The following is a 13,707-nucleotide window of genomic DNA, read 5'->3' as shown; positions in this document are numbered from 1 at the left end:
TAACAACGTGGTGAAGCAGAAACTTCAGGAAAGCACTGAACTCCAGTATCATTTGGAAGTACAACTTAATTAATAGATAACAAATTCCAAAGTTTAAAGCACACTGTGCCACACAAACATCAGTACAGTAATCTTAATCAACTGCTGTAGATGAATGCATTTCAGCTGACCAGGGTTGGGAGGAGGATTCACTGGCAGACCTTTTTCCAAAAGATAAAAGTATTCTTCTTTCATTGTGCTGTAGTTCAGCAACCAGTGATCAAAAGAACTATATATGTCACAGGGGTATAAGCAATGCCATCACGTCTATGAGAAAAAAAGTTTCACATAGTGATGCAGCATGCTACACGATATGGCCCCTGATGGGCATGTGAAGGGAGTGCCCTGCAAATAGTATTTACAAAAGTGTTCCTTAGTGATGGCGGTCTGGGGTGGTTACTCCTACTTTGAACTCTGACCATTCATTTTAGGTGATGGCAAAATGAAGGCAAATGTTTATAAAGATCTCCAACAACTGCTTGCTTGCGTAACTATATGAACAACTGATGTATTGGACCTTTTCTTGATCAGCACGATAATGAATTTCTTTGCAATGCAATATCAATTACATCATGGTTTGCAGAGAATCAGATGGATTTGGCAGACATATGTGCACAAGCCACAACTTAAACCCAATGGTAAATATTTGGGATGAACTAGAGTATCATTTTCTAACATCTTAGGTACACTAAATATTTCACATTGATTTTGTACACGAGAAGCCTAAGAGAACAACAGAAAATACAAATGTAGTAAAGTGATCTATTCCTCCCAAGTGCCCCCCCCCCCCCCCCCCACACACACAAACAAACAAAAACACTCTCTCTCTTTCTCTCTGTCTCCCTCCCTCCTGAAACTATTAGTTCTTTTCTTTTCCAAGGTAGGAAAGACGGATAGGTTGGATGAGGCAAAAAAGTGCAGTCACTCAAGATCAAGGGTGTGAGGTTGAAGGGATGTCCAATCCTCTCTCTCATCTTCACAACAAGTAGGTCCCTTTCACCCTGGAGTCTGAGTGACTTGCCTTTCATTTCTAATTTCCTCCAAATGATCCCTCTTTCCTCCCCAAGGAGGGAACTAATAGTTCCAAAAGCTATAATTTTTTTCCCCTTCACTTCTGAATGTGTGTGTCAGTAGTACTGCAATTTTGCTTCCCCACAGGTAAGTACTGGGCAGGCATTCTGTCTTTTAGTAATTTTGTAGTTTTCTCACACACATTTTAATTGTGATACATATAACTCTGTTTATCTTTTTGGAGTTAACTGCTATAACTGGCTCCACCAACATTCTGGTTTTAAGTTGAGTAATTTCACAGAAATTATTTTCACCTTCAAACTCATTAACTTACATGTGCAATGTCTTATGCATGAGCTGCTTTTGTAAACAACCGGAGCAGCACAATATAATACAATAATACAATCCAGAGTTCACTGCACCATCGTACTATTGATTATTCCTTCTTTTGTCACAGTCTCTTATTTATCGTATCTCATTCCATTCTTAGAATTCCTAATAAAGTTAAGACATTTTTGTTGTGTAGTTTCACACCTGGTATTTTTTAATGGATGTATGTTAATACCTGACCAAATTTTCCTAAAGCAATTAGTGAATATGTGAATTATAGACAGCTACTATGATGGAGACAGACTGCCTTTGTCACCATAGCAAACTGACTAATTCAGTGTGTCACAATTGTAACACTTGTGAGCTGGAAAAGCAATACGCACAACATCAGCACGTCTGATTGCAGTCCATCATTGAAAAACACTCCCACTAGTGACAACGGGTTTGGGTTACAATGGGGTGATGACATTAGTCACCATCCAGTATGGTTGATTGCAATAGCTGATGGATGTACAACAGTGCAGAAAATCATTCAGTAGTTCAATGCTGGTCAACAAAAACTAATGAACCACCAACACCATCCAAAACACTTCCTTGTTAAGAGGGGGTATTTAAAAAAAACCGGAGTTATTTTTTTAAAAGCTATGTATTTTCAAACTGTTTACTAAACAACCTTGTCTCCTTCAAAATACTCTCCATTACAACTAATACATTTGTTCCACTGGTGCTTCCACTGTTCGAAACATTTTTTTGTAGCCATCTTTAGAAATGGCTGACAGTTCTCCCTCGTTTGTTTCCACGACTTCCTCAATATTGTCAAATCGGAGTCCTTTCACGGCCCTTTTCATGTGGGCAAATAAGAAAAAGTCGAACATAACCAGTTCAAGAGAGTGAGGTGCTTTGGGCAGTGGAACCATACCATTTTTAGCCAAAAACTGTCTAACAGAGATGGCTGTGTGGGCAAGTGTTTTGTAGTGGGAGAACCAGTCTCCTGTCTGGAACTAATCGGGCCTTTTTTTGACAAATACTGTTGTGCACTCTTCTTAAAACTACCACATAAATAGTCTGATTAATGGTCTGACATAGGGAAACAAACTCTGAACGAATTTTTTCAATATTTTCGCCGATTCGGGCAGTTGATGGACATTCAGAATGAGGTTTGTCATCAAACTATCTAGCAAACCACTTGTACATTTGAGTTTTTCCTATAGCGTCATCTTGGTAAGTTGTTTTCAATATTAGAAACAGGTTCAGCATCATTTTTACTGAACAAAAAACAAAATTTTACAGCTGCACATTGTTCACTTAAACTTTCCACCATAAAAAATGTAACAAGAACAAAACAACAATCTTAGCAAAATCACTGCTGATTAACGGAACAAACCAGGTCAACAACACAGGCGGCACTGAACTGACAATGAGCTGCACTATAAACGCCTAGTGGCAGAAATGCGTACTACACAAGCTCCGTCCACAGCAATTCCCCACCCCCCCCTCCCCATAAGACATAGAAGTAGTTGCAGGAACACTTCAACAGATATCAAAAGCATGGAGAAAGTTGACCTGGTACATGCCAATGTACAAGCATGTTGAAAACCATATGGTGTGATGCATCGGGATGCCACCAGGCACACAAATGGTGCAGGAGGTTCACACTGGAGGACAAGAGGCTTCTAATACAGTATCTGATCAAACGTATCCACGCACTTATTAGTGGACATTAACGTGGGATGTGTCCACCCTTCATCTTTATAATGGCTGGAACTCTGTTAGGGATATTTTCAATGAGGTGTCTACGTCTGTGGAAGAATGGCAGCCCATTCTTTCTCAAGAGAAGAAACTAGCAAAGGTAGTGATGCTAGATGCTGGAGTCTGCAGCAAAGTCAATGTTCTAACTCATCCCGAAGGTATTCCATTGGGTTCAGGTTGGGACTCTCATCGTCCACAAATCACTGCCTTGAAGATGTTGCATTATGAAAGGGTGCGTTGTCATGCTGATACGATCATCTCCAAACTGTTTCTCTACTGTGCACAATGTACAATGTTCTCATATCCTTCCATATTTAGCATTTTCTTAAGTGCAATAAGGGGACCATGCTTTAACTCTGAAAACCCACCCCACTACACCGTAATACCATCTCCTTCCTACTTTACTCCTGCCACTTGATGGCAGATTACTTTCTCCAGGCATTTGCCCACTTAGCATTGACTACAGAAATTTGTGGCTATGAGGAGCTTTTCAACCACTGTATCCCATTCTTTTAACTCCTTGGCACTCTCACTGTGTTAACTGGATCGCCGGTAGCATTCACCAGTTATTCACGATTTCATGTGATTTTTTACAATTTCCCTCTGTAACGCCTGATGGTCCCTGCCTGTCAGTACATGGCGTCTGCCTGTCTTTGTTTAGCTGTGGTTGTTCCTTTGTGTTTCCAAATCACAATCAAATCATAAATAGTTGACTTGGGCAGCTTCAGAAGGGCTGAAATGTCCCCGATGGATACGTTACTCATGTGACAGCCTATGATTAGTACTGTTTGAAGTCCCTGAGCTCTTCTGGCTAATCCCTTCTGCTGTTGCTGCTTCTCTACTGACAACAAAATACTCCCCCACCCCTTTTATACTGCAAGTCTGCCTCTCATTGCATCTAGTGATCAATTCGACTTTATGTAGGGTGTCCACATACTTTTGATCAAACAGTGTACATCTCAAAATCATCTCACACTGGAGAACAATAAAAGTTCTTACTGTCTGACCATGTGCACCCATTTGTTCATTTACATCAGCTACCTACTACTTTCAGCAATCAATTCAACACTTTACACTGCTGTGACAAAAGTCATTGGACAGCAATATGCATATCTACAGATGGCGGTACTATTGCTTACGCAAGGTATAAAGGGCAGCGCATTGGCACAGCTACCATTTGTACTTGGGTGATTCATGTGAAAAAGTTTCTAATGTGATTATGGCTGCAGGACAGGAATTAACGGACTCTGAGTGTGGAATGGTAGTTGGAGCAAGACGAATGGGATTTTCCATTTTAGAAATCATTAGGGAATTCAATTTTCCAAGATCCACAGTGTGCTGAGAATATCAAATTTCAGGCATTACCTCTCGCTGTGGACAACACAGTTGCCGACAGCCTTCACTTAACAACCTAGAGCAGTGGCATACGCATCGTGTTGCTAGTGTTAACAGACAAGTAACACTGAAGTAACCACAGAAACTAATGTGGGACATACGACGAATATATCCATTAGGAAAGCATGGTAAAATTTGGTGTTTATGAGTTATGGCAGCAGAGGACCAACATGAGTGCCTTTGCTAAGAGCATGACATCACCTGCAGTGCCTCCCCTGGGCTTGTGACTGTATCGGTTGGACCCCACATGACCATGGCCTGATCAGATGAGACCAAACCTCAGGTGGTAAGAGTTGATGGTAGGGCTGGAGTGTGGAATGGACCCTGCCAAGCCATGGATCCAAATTGTCAACAAGGCACTGTGCAAGCTAGTGGTAGCTCCATAATACTGTGGGCTGTGTTTACGCAGAATGGACTGGGTCCTCTGGTCCAACTGAACCAATCATTGACTGGAAATAGTTATGTTTGGCTACTTTGAGACCATATGCAGCCATTCATAGACTTAATATCCCAAACAATGATATAATTTTTTATGGGTAACAATACGCTATGTCACTGGGCCACAATTGTTCACAACTGGTTTGAAGAACATTCTGGATGATTCAAGCAAATAATTTGGCCACCCAGATTGGCTGACGTGAGGCCCTTCAATCACGGGATATAACTGCAAAAACCCGCACTGTCAACACTTTTACAATTATGGACAGCTATATTGCCACCATGGCTCATTACTTCTGCAGGGGACTTCCAGTGACTTGTTAAGTCCATGCCAAGTCGAGTACCTGTATTATGCTGGGCAAAAGGAAATCCGACATTAGTTGGTATCCTGTGACTTTTGTCCCCTCAGTGTGTAATTCGCAAACTGAGTTATAACTACTTGAGGAAGCTTTAAACACCTTTGATGTTAAATGAGCTCAATACCATTGGGCACATCCAGCGCAGCACAGAATGTGGACACGTTCACCACTGGCCCAGCTCCAACCAACCTCAGTGAATTGTGAACGGCAGTTGAACATCATGTATGTGAGTGGCTCCCCAATGCTTCTTATTTTTCACTGAATCAATGTACTTAACCAAAATCAGGGCAAAAGTAGGCACTACATCTACAAGGTGCGTTGGCTAATTACACTGGCTATGAATATATAGTGGGGCTCAGTGGTAAAGAGACTGAGTCCAAAGCTTTTGGGTTCAATCCCAGATCAATTCTAGAAATTTTATCTGTCACTAATCATTTCTTTCACCTCTGGTAATGTTTGCAGATATAAAAATTTCCAGCTGCACTATAGTTTGGAGCCCCTGTTAAATTGTAGGTCCCCTGTAGCTGACTAGGGAAATCACTTCATAGGTTGGGGAAAGGCAACAGACTACCATCTCCAACAGGACCATGCCTAGTAAAGCACTGTGGTATTCAAATCAATTTTCATGTTGAGGACAGCTTTACTTCATGAAAGCACAAACATGTCCAAAACAACAGCAATACAAAATTTCTAACAGTGATCTCTCTGTGCTAAAAATTCTACTATTATTGCTGTACAGTTTTTGAATCCTATCCTTTTTGTAATTTATTTATTTATTTATTTATTTATTCACTCATCATGTTCTGGAGGCTCCACCGTGAAGAAGAACCTTCAAGTATGTGATAAAACTAACATTATGTCAACGAACAAGAGTATATGGAAGAAAAAGCATTAATAACTGAACTGTTGTTAAACTCCTGTAAGCTATTTGTGCTTGCTCAGGCTAAATTTGACAGAGTATAACTGGCACTAATGGTGCTAGTTTGAAGAGAGTGGTTGCTTCCTCTGTTATATGAAATAGACTCAGAGTTGAAATATTAAAAGTTTTGGCTGGTTTTGTTGTCTAGGGGGGTAGGATACGCAGTTGCCACATTACATGCCAAATACTGCTGAGTCTACAGCATGAATCACACATGAATCGAATGGTCGAAGTTTCCTATCACTCGGCAATTGCGAATTTTGAATGTAACATAGAAATTTATAAATGAAAGATTACAATTAAATAAAATCTGCAGATAATATTTTAACGACTTTAAATGATGAGCATGATAGCAGAAACACTTTTAAGAATGCCATTTATTTCCGCAAAACACTTATTGGTGTCGATGGTCCAGCAATCGAATAAAATATACGTTGAATAACAGGGAAACAATAGATTCCTACTTCATGTAATTAGTTACGAGCAACAACATAGCTCGCGACATATTCACTTCTAAACGCATACTACGTCTTCACTGCACAAGCCACGGAAATCTCCCAAGTGCACGAGTCGGCACCACGAAATATTTCGATCTCCCGTAACCACGTGCAAACTGCTCAACACTCTCCAAGTATTTCCTGAGACTGTCTGCCGCGCCTTCCCGTCCAGCACTCACCGGTGTCCTGTACAACCCGATGCTCCTCCCCCACTTCCATACAGTCTCTCCACTGCCTTCAATAGTCACCTACTGTAGTAACGAGCGCTGTGATTGGCTACAGCGCTCCCACCATCTCTCCCAGCCAACGCACACTCACAAACATATTGAAGCACATACGAAATACTGGGTTTACATTTAAATAACTAGAAATTAAATAAATATTCCTATCGCTGGACCATAAACACACATTATTAAATACATAAACAGATTTAATAAACATATATCAAAGGAATAGAAACAAAAGTAGGTCAGCAGCCTAGTGCCTCTGTGCTTCCTAAAGCACAGTAAATATTTGACCAATTTCTTCACGAATAGTATATATATCGGATATAAACAAAGACAAAGAACTATATTTATAAGCATGCGGCTACCGTTTTTTTTGTGTAACTGTGGAGTACTTATGGCCTGATGCGATCAATAGTAATCGACCACTTTGACCTCCAATAATTCATATACTAGTCAAGTTACATGCCTCTAATTCACATCAATTTAGCTTTACACTAATAGCTTTCTAAAGACACGTTCATCAACAAAATCTGATTAACCGTTTAGATTTTGGAAATTCATTGCTGGGTGTTACTTGTATAATTTACAGCCAGGTAATAAACTTCAAGCTAATTAAGATATTGAAAATCTGATTACACCATCAGAATCGCCACGCAAATAATGGTAATGTACATATTTCTTTGTAAGGTATCACAATTCCTCTGGCTATTATTAATTTCTACATGAACTGTGAAATGTCTGCCATTATGATTTCACAAAGTTCGCTGTCTTTGGCACTCCCGGCATACAAATCTCCTTCATCAACACAAAGCCCATTCCTCAACACAGAGTCAATATGGAATTCCCAGCCATGCAGTCGGCATGGACCACACACAGGGGCTACCCTTCTTGCTCCGGCTAATGTTTGGCACCACATGGTTGCTGAAGAGCCCCGGCTTGCCGAGCGGCCATGCCAACTCCGAACTTAGAATATTTTCAGGGCACCACAACTTGCCCCTTGCCTCATAATATCATATTTTTAGTTTAATATCTATGTGATTACACTGTTATTTATAAAAGAACAACAGTTAGCTACATTCCACATGATACGAGGTCAGATTAAAATTAACATTGTAACTTGTCATGTGGCCAAGAGGAATATGAAATATTTTTATTTACATATTCAGTCACAGGAAGAGTGGATAATTAGGATTTTTTTTTAATTTCTTTTGAATTTATAAGGATTATGTACAAGTTGAAACCCCATCAGTGGTTCAGCAGCCTCATGCATTTTCTACCGCAAAATTAACTAGTCCTACAATGTATACTGACTGCTTCTACGGTTAAGATGGCTTTGTGATTTACATTCTCTCATTTCTCAATGAAACTGTTATGGAATCAAGTACTATAAATAGAAACAATTACCTTAAGCAAAAACTGGAAATAAGACAGAAGTTGAACTGAAATTCTATGCAGAAAGCCGTTGCTGGACGAGCAACTATTTATGATCCAATTTTAACAGATGAACAGATAATCCAAAGTCTACAGGAAAGTTATGATGAAAGTGGAGAAGGTGAGGACATAGGAGGAGAGAACATGGTTATACCTCTCTGTGCTGGTGCTGAAGCTGTAGACATCTTTGTGGAATACATTAGTTGAGAATAAGAAATTTCCTGGATTTCCCAGTTAAAAAATACAGTTTCTCCCAAGTGAAAATATGCTTTTTCTGTGCTAAGTGACAATAGACTTTCTCTCAGGATCATAAAACTTATCCATCCTTTGAATGGTTAAGGTTTTATACAACGGCACAGAGCCTCCCAACACTTTAGGAAACGAAGCAGCCCCCCCAAAAAAAAAAGTTTTGGAGAGGTCTTTGATTTGCAGCAACATGTACTCTACACATCTTTGTATTACAAAAGTATATAATCGAATTCCACCAAACACAGAACGTTAGTTTGGTTGGTTGGTTGTTTGAGGTTAAAGGGACCAAATAGCAAGGTCATCAGTCCCTTGTTTCAAATAGACTCCATTCTGCTAACGGGACATCTCAGTATAGTCAGAAAAAATAAAACGGATAAAGGGGAAACGTAAAAGGGCAGTCACGTTGTCATTAGTAAAAACAAATGAGGGAAGTTGGCAAGAGAACGAACCCAACACTATGCTGAAACAGCATAGGCAAGACCACCTGCAACTTAAAAGGTACAACTGCTATAATGCAGAAAGTACGTATGGGAATAGAAAAACTAACCAAGCCTTAAAAAGAAGGGGTAAAAACAGAGTAAAAGGGAAAGAAAAGAGGATTCTGGTCAGGGAGGTGAATCGGGAATCTCTGAACACTGCCTACAGTGGGAGACACCCAAACACTCACCGCCCTGCCCCAACACCAGAGGGAGATTAAAAACTTTAAAACTGAGAATAAAAACCACTCTCCCGGAGGAAACCTAGAACCAGAGAGACCATCCGGGAATCGTCAGCCAACATCAAAGGTAAAGTGTGGGGGAGTCTGTACTTAGCACGCAGAGCCAAAAGAAGGGGGCATTCAACCAAAATGTGGGCCACTGACTGGAAGGCTCCACAACCACATAGCGGGGGTGGCTCATCACGCAAAAGGAAACCATGGGTCAGCCTGGTATGGCCAATGCGGAGACGACACAGTGTGGTCGAGTCCTTGCGGGAGAGGCTAAAGGAAGAACGCCATGGGCCTGTATTCACCTTAATGGCACGAAGTTTATTAGACAGCGGAGTAGCCTCCCAAGAATTGGCCCATGACTGTGCAAAGTGGGATTTGATGTGAAGCCGTAAATCCGCTGCAGGAGGGGTTACAGAAAACGGGGGGTAAGTAACTGCTCCCCCAGCCAAACGATCAGCGAGCTCATTACCCGGGATACCCACATGGCCCGGGACCCATAGGAAGTCAATGGAACAAGCAGCACGGTGAAGATCAGCGAGATGGTCATGGATGGCAGAGACCAAGGGATGGCGCGAAAAACACCGGTCAATAGCAAGAAGGCCACTCATCGAGTCCGTACATAACAAAACGCGGTTGTGTTGGGATTGTTTAATAAAGGTAAGGGCCCGGGAAATTGCCATCAATTCTGCAGTAAACACCCCACATGAGGGTGGCAGTAGATGATTTTCCGTTCCAACAAAGGACGTGAAGGCATACCCAACATGATCAGCAGATTTAGAGCCATCAGTGTAAAAAACAACAGCATCCCGAAACTCCCATAAAATTTGGCGGAAAAAGGAACGGAACACCACCGGGGGGATGGAATCTTTCGGACCGCGGCGGAGATCCATCCGAATTCGAGGCCGAGGAACTAACCAAGGAGGGGTGGAGGGGAGGGAGCGAGGAAGACAGGACAAAGAAGGAAGCCGAAAATCACGGGTAAGAGACGCAAGGCGCAGCCCAACCGGTAAACCCGCCCGAGGGCGGGAGTCAGGCGGGCGACGTCCATGGTCTGGGAATAGGATAGAATAGGAAGGATGAGCGGGAGAAGAACGGATAGTAAGGGCATAAGACACCAGAAGCTGGGACCGCCGAACAGAAAGAGGGGGGATCCCAGCTTCAACCAGGAGACTATCAACAGGGCTAGTAGGGAAGGCACCGGTGGCCAAACGGATACCACGATGGTGGACTGGATCCAGCACGTGCAGCGTGGAAGGAGCAGCTGAACCATAAACTTGACAACCATAGTCCAAACGTGACAGAACTAGAGCACGATAAAGACGGAGGAGGAGGGAACGGTCCGCACCCCAGGAGGAGTGGGCAAGGAAGCGAAGGACATTGAGTTTACGGAAACATCCTACCTTCAGGAGTCTGATATGGGGCAGCCAAGTGAGCTTGTTGTCGAAAAGAAGACCTAGGAAACGAAACTGTGGAACCACAGGCAATCTTTGTGCAGCGAGATAGAGCTCTGGATCAGGGTGGACCGTAGTACGGCGACAGAAGTGGACCACCCGCGATTTTAAAGGAGAGAATTGAAACCCGTGGGAGAGGGTCCATGCAGAGGCACGCCGTATAGCCACCTGGAGCTGCCGTTCTGCAGATGGCATCGAGGAGGAACTAACCCAAATGCAGAAATCATCCACATACAGGGCAGGGGCGACCAAGGGACCGACAGAGGCCACAAGTCCATCGATAGCAATGAGGAAAAGAAGGACACTCAAGACAGAACCCTGTGGGATGCCTGTCTCCTGGGTCCGTGGAGAACTAAAAGCAGTACCAACTCGAACTCTGAATGACCGATGGATCAGGAACTGGCGGATAAAAATCGGGAGTGGGCCCCGAAGACCCCACTGATGAAGGGTTAGTAAGATGTGATGGCGCCAGGCCGTGTCATAGGCCTTGCGAAGGTCAAAAAACACTGCAACCAAATGGCGGCGCTGGGAAAAAGCCTGCCGAACTGCGGATTCCAAGCGAAGCAAATGATCGATTGGAGATCGTCCCTCTCGAAAGCCACACTGGTAAGGGGACAATAGATCCCGAGATTCGAGGACCCAAGTGAGCCGACGGGCTACCAGCCGTTCAAGTAACTTACAACCAACATTGGTCAAACTAATTGGCCGATAGCTGTCAACAGATAGGGGGTTCTGACCAGGCTTAAGGACAGGAACCACAATGCTATCCCTCCACTGAGAAGGGAAGTCACCCTGGAGCCAGATACGGTTAAACACCCGAAGAAGATGGTGCCGTTGTGGAGCACTGAGATGTTGAAGCAGCTGGTTATGAATGGAATCTGGGCCAGGAGCTGTATCATGAGAAGCAGATAGAGCAGAAAGAAATTCCCATTCAGTGAAAGGTTCGTTGTAAGATTCTGACTCACAAGTGGTGAAACATAAGGTGACAGCTTCAGCCTGCTGTTTTTGATGAAGGAAAGCAGCTGGATAGGAGGCCGACGCTGATGCCACTGCAAAATGGGTCGCAAGATGTTCTGCGAGAACTAATGGGTCCGTACAAATGCCATCTGGGAGGTGAAGGCCTGGGAGGGTGGACTGCCGATGGCAACCTTGGAGAGAGCGAAGTGTAGCCCATACCCGTGACAGAGGGACAGTGGAACCAAGGGAAGAAACGAATCGTTCCCAACATATCCGCTTGCTCTGTTTGATTAAATAACGGGCTTTAGCGCGAAGGCGCTTAAAGGTAGAAAGGCTGGCTACAGATGGGTGCCTCTTAAACTGTTGCAAAGCTCGACGGCGATCACGGATGGCAATGGCAATGGCCGTACTCCACCACGGGACTTGCCGACGACGAAATTGTCCAGATGAGCGCGGGACAGCAAGGTTAGCAGCGCGAACAATCGCGTCAGACACGTCACGTAGGACGTCATCAATACAACCCGACAAAGAGGGAGAAAACTCGACCTGTGCAGTATATAGAGGCCAATCGGCGCGGTGGAAAGACCAACGAGGTAACCTCTCCATCGGGGAGCGGGAAGGGAGCGTGATAATCAACGGGAAATGGTCACTATCACAAAGGTTGTCATGTGGCGACCAGTGTAATGAAGGGAGGAGAGAGGGAGAAGAAAGAGAAAGATCAATGGCAGAGAAAGTACCATGACCAGCACTGAAATGAGTAGGGGAGCCATCATTAAGAAGGCACAGGTCGTGGTTTGCAATAAATTGGTCGATAAGAAGACCTCGTCTAGATGGAAAGGCACTGCCCCACAAAGGATGATGAGCATTAAAATCCCCAAGGAGGAGGAAGGGAGGAGGAAGTTGCTGAAGAAGGGTGGTTAAGGCAGCAGGTGTAAGAGTCCTGTCAGGAGGGAGATAAAGATTGCATACTGTGACTGCAGAGTCTAAGTGGACCCTAACAGCAACTGCTTCCAATGTAGTTTGGAGAGGAATCCACGTGCTAGCAATGTCTGTACGGACCAACGTACAAACGCCACCAGAAGCCCGCAAGGGTCCGACCCGATTTCGACAGAAAACACGGAACCCACGGAGGGTCGGTGAGTGAGCATCAGTAAAATGAGATTCCTGGAGAACCACACAAGCTGCTGAGTAGGACGAAAGAAGGGATTTCAATTCCGGAAGGTGACGATAGTAGCCATTACAATTCCATTGGAGAACCACAGAACGATGGTTTAAATGAGGGCTGAACACGCTAAATCCAGTCATACCGCCGGGTCCCCACCCGTCACCGACAAGGAGGGGGCGACATCCATAAACGACAGGTCAGAATCCGGTTGTGAAGCCGGGGAAGGGACCTCCGGTGACACCAGAGGCTCTTTGTCCCGGGACTTATGTTTCTTCTTCTTTTCAGGCTGAGATCGAGGAGGGCTGTGTGGCATAATGGAGCCAGCTGCAGCAAGATCAGGAACAGAAAGAGACCGCGCGACCTGGGGGCCGATAGACCGCGGCTCTCGCGGTCGCCGCGCTGCAGCAGACCTTTGACCTGGAAGGTGCCGGGAAGGGGCATCCCGGGAGAGGCGCCCTTGACCGGCAGACGCCGAAGGAGTGGGACACTTCTCCGGCTGGGGAGGGGGAGCGGCGCCCAGAGGAGAAGGTGCGGGAGCCGCAGGGGAGGGGGGAAGGAGAGGGGTCCGGGAGGGGGGTAAGGAAGGGGGAGGAAGGGATGAAGATGTAACCAAGGCGTAACTAGATGTCATGGACACAGGGTGCAATCGTGCATATTTCTTACGGGCCTCTGTGTAGCTTAAACGATCAAGAGACTTATACTCCTGTATCTTTTTTTCTTTCTTATAGACTGGGCAATCTGCTGAACGTGGAGAATGACTACCATGACAATTTACACATAC

The 13,707-nt window shown here is 44.2% G+C and overlaps 1 protein-coding gene across 1 annotated transcript in view; it reads right to left on the bottom strand.

Moving 5' to 3' along the window:
- Nucleotides 1-13,707, bottom strand: part of LOC124620383 (N-acetylgalactosaminyltransferase 7) — an 82,086-nt gene that overhangs the window by 32,564 nt on the left and 35,815 nt on the right. The window lies entirely within an intron of this gene.

The sequence above is a fragment of the Schistocerca americana genome, chromosome 6 (assembly GCF_021461395.2).
Source record: "Schistocerca americana isolate TAMUIC-IGC-003095 chromosome 6, iqSchAmer2.1, whole genome shotgun sequence".
NCBI classification, from domain to species: domain Eukaryota; kingdom Metazoa; phylum Arthropoda; class Insecta; order Orthoptera; family Acrididae; genus Schistocerca; species Schistocerca americana.
This window is presented reverse-complemented; position numbering and strand designations above follow the sequence as displayed.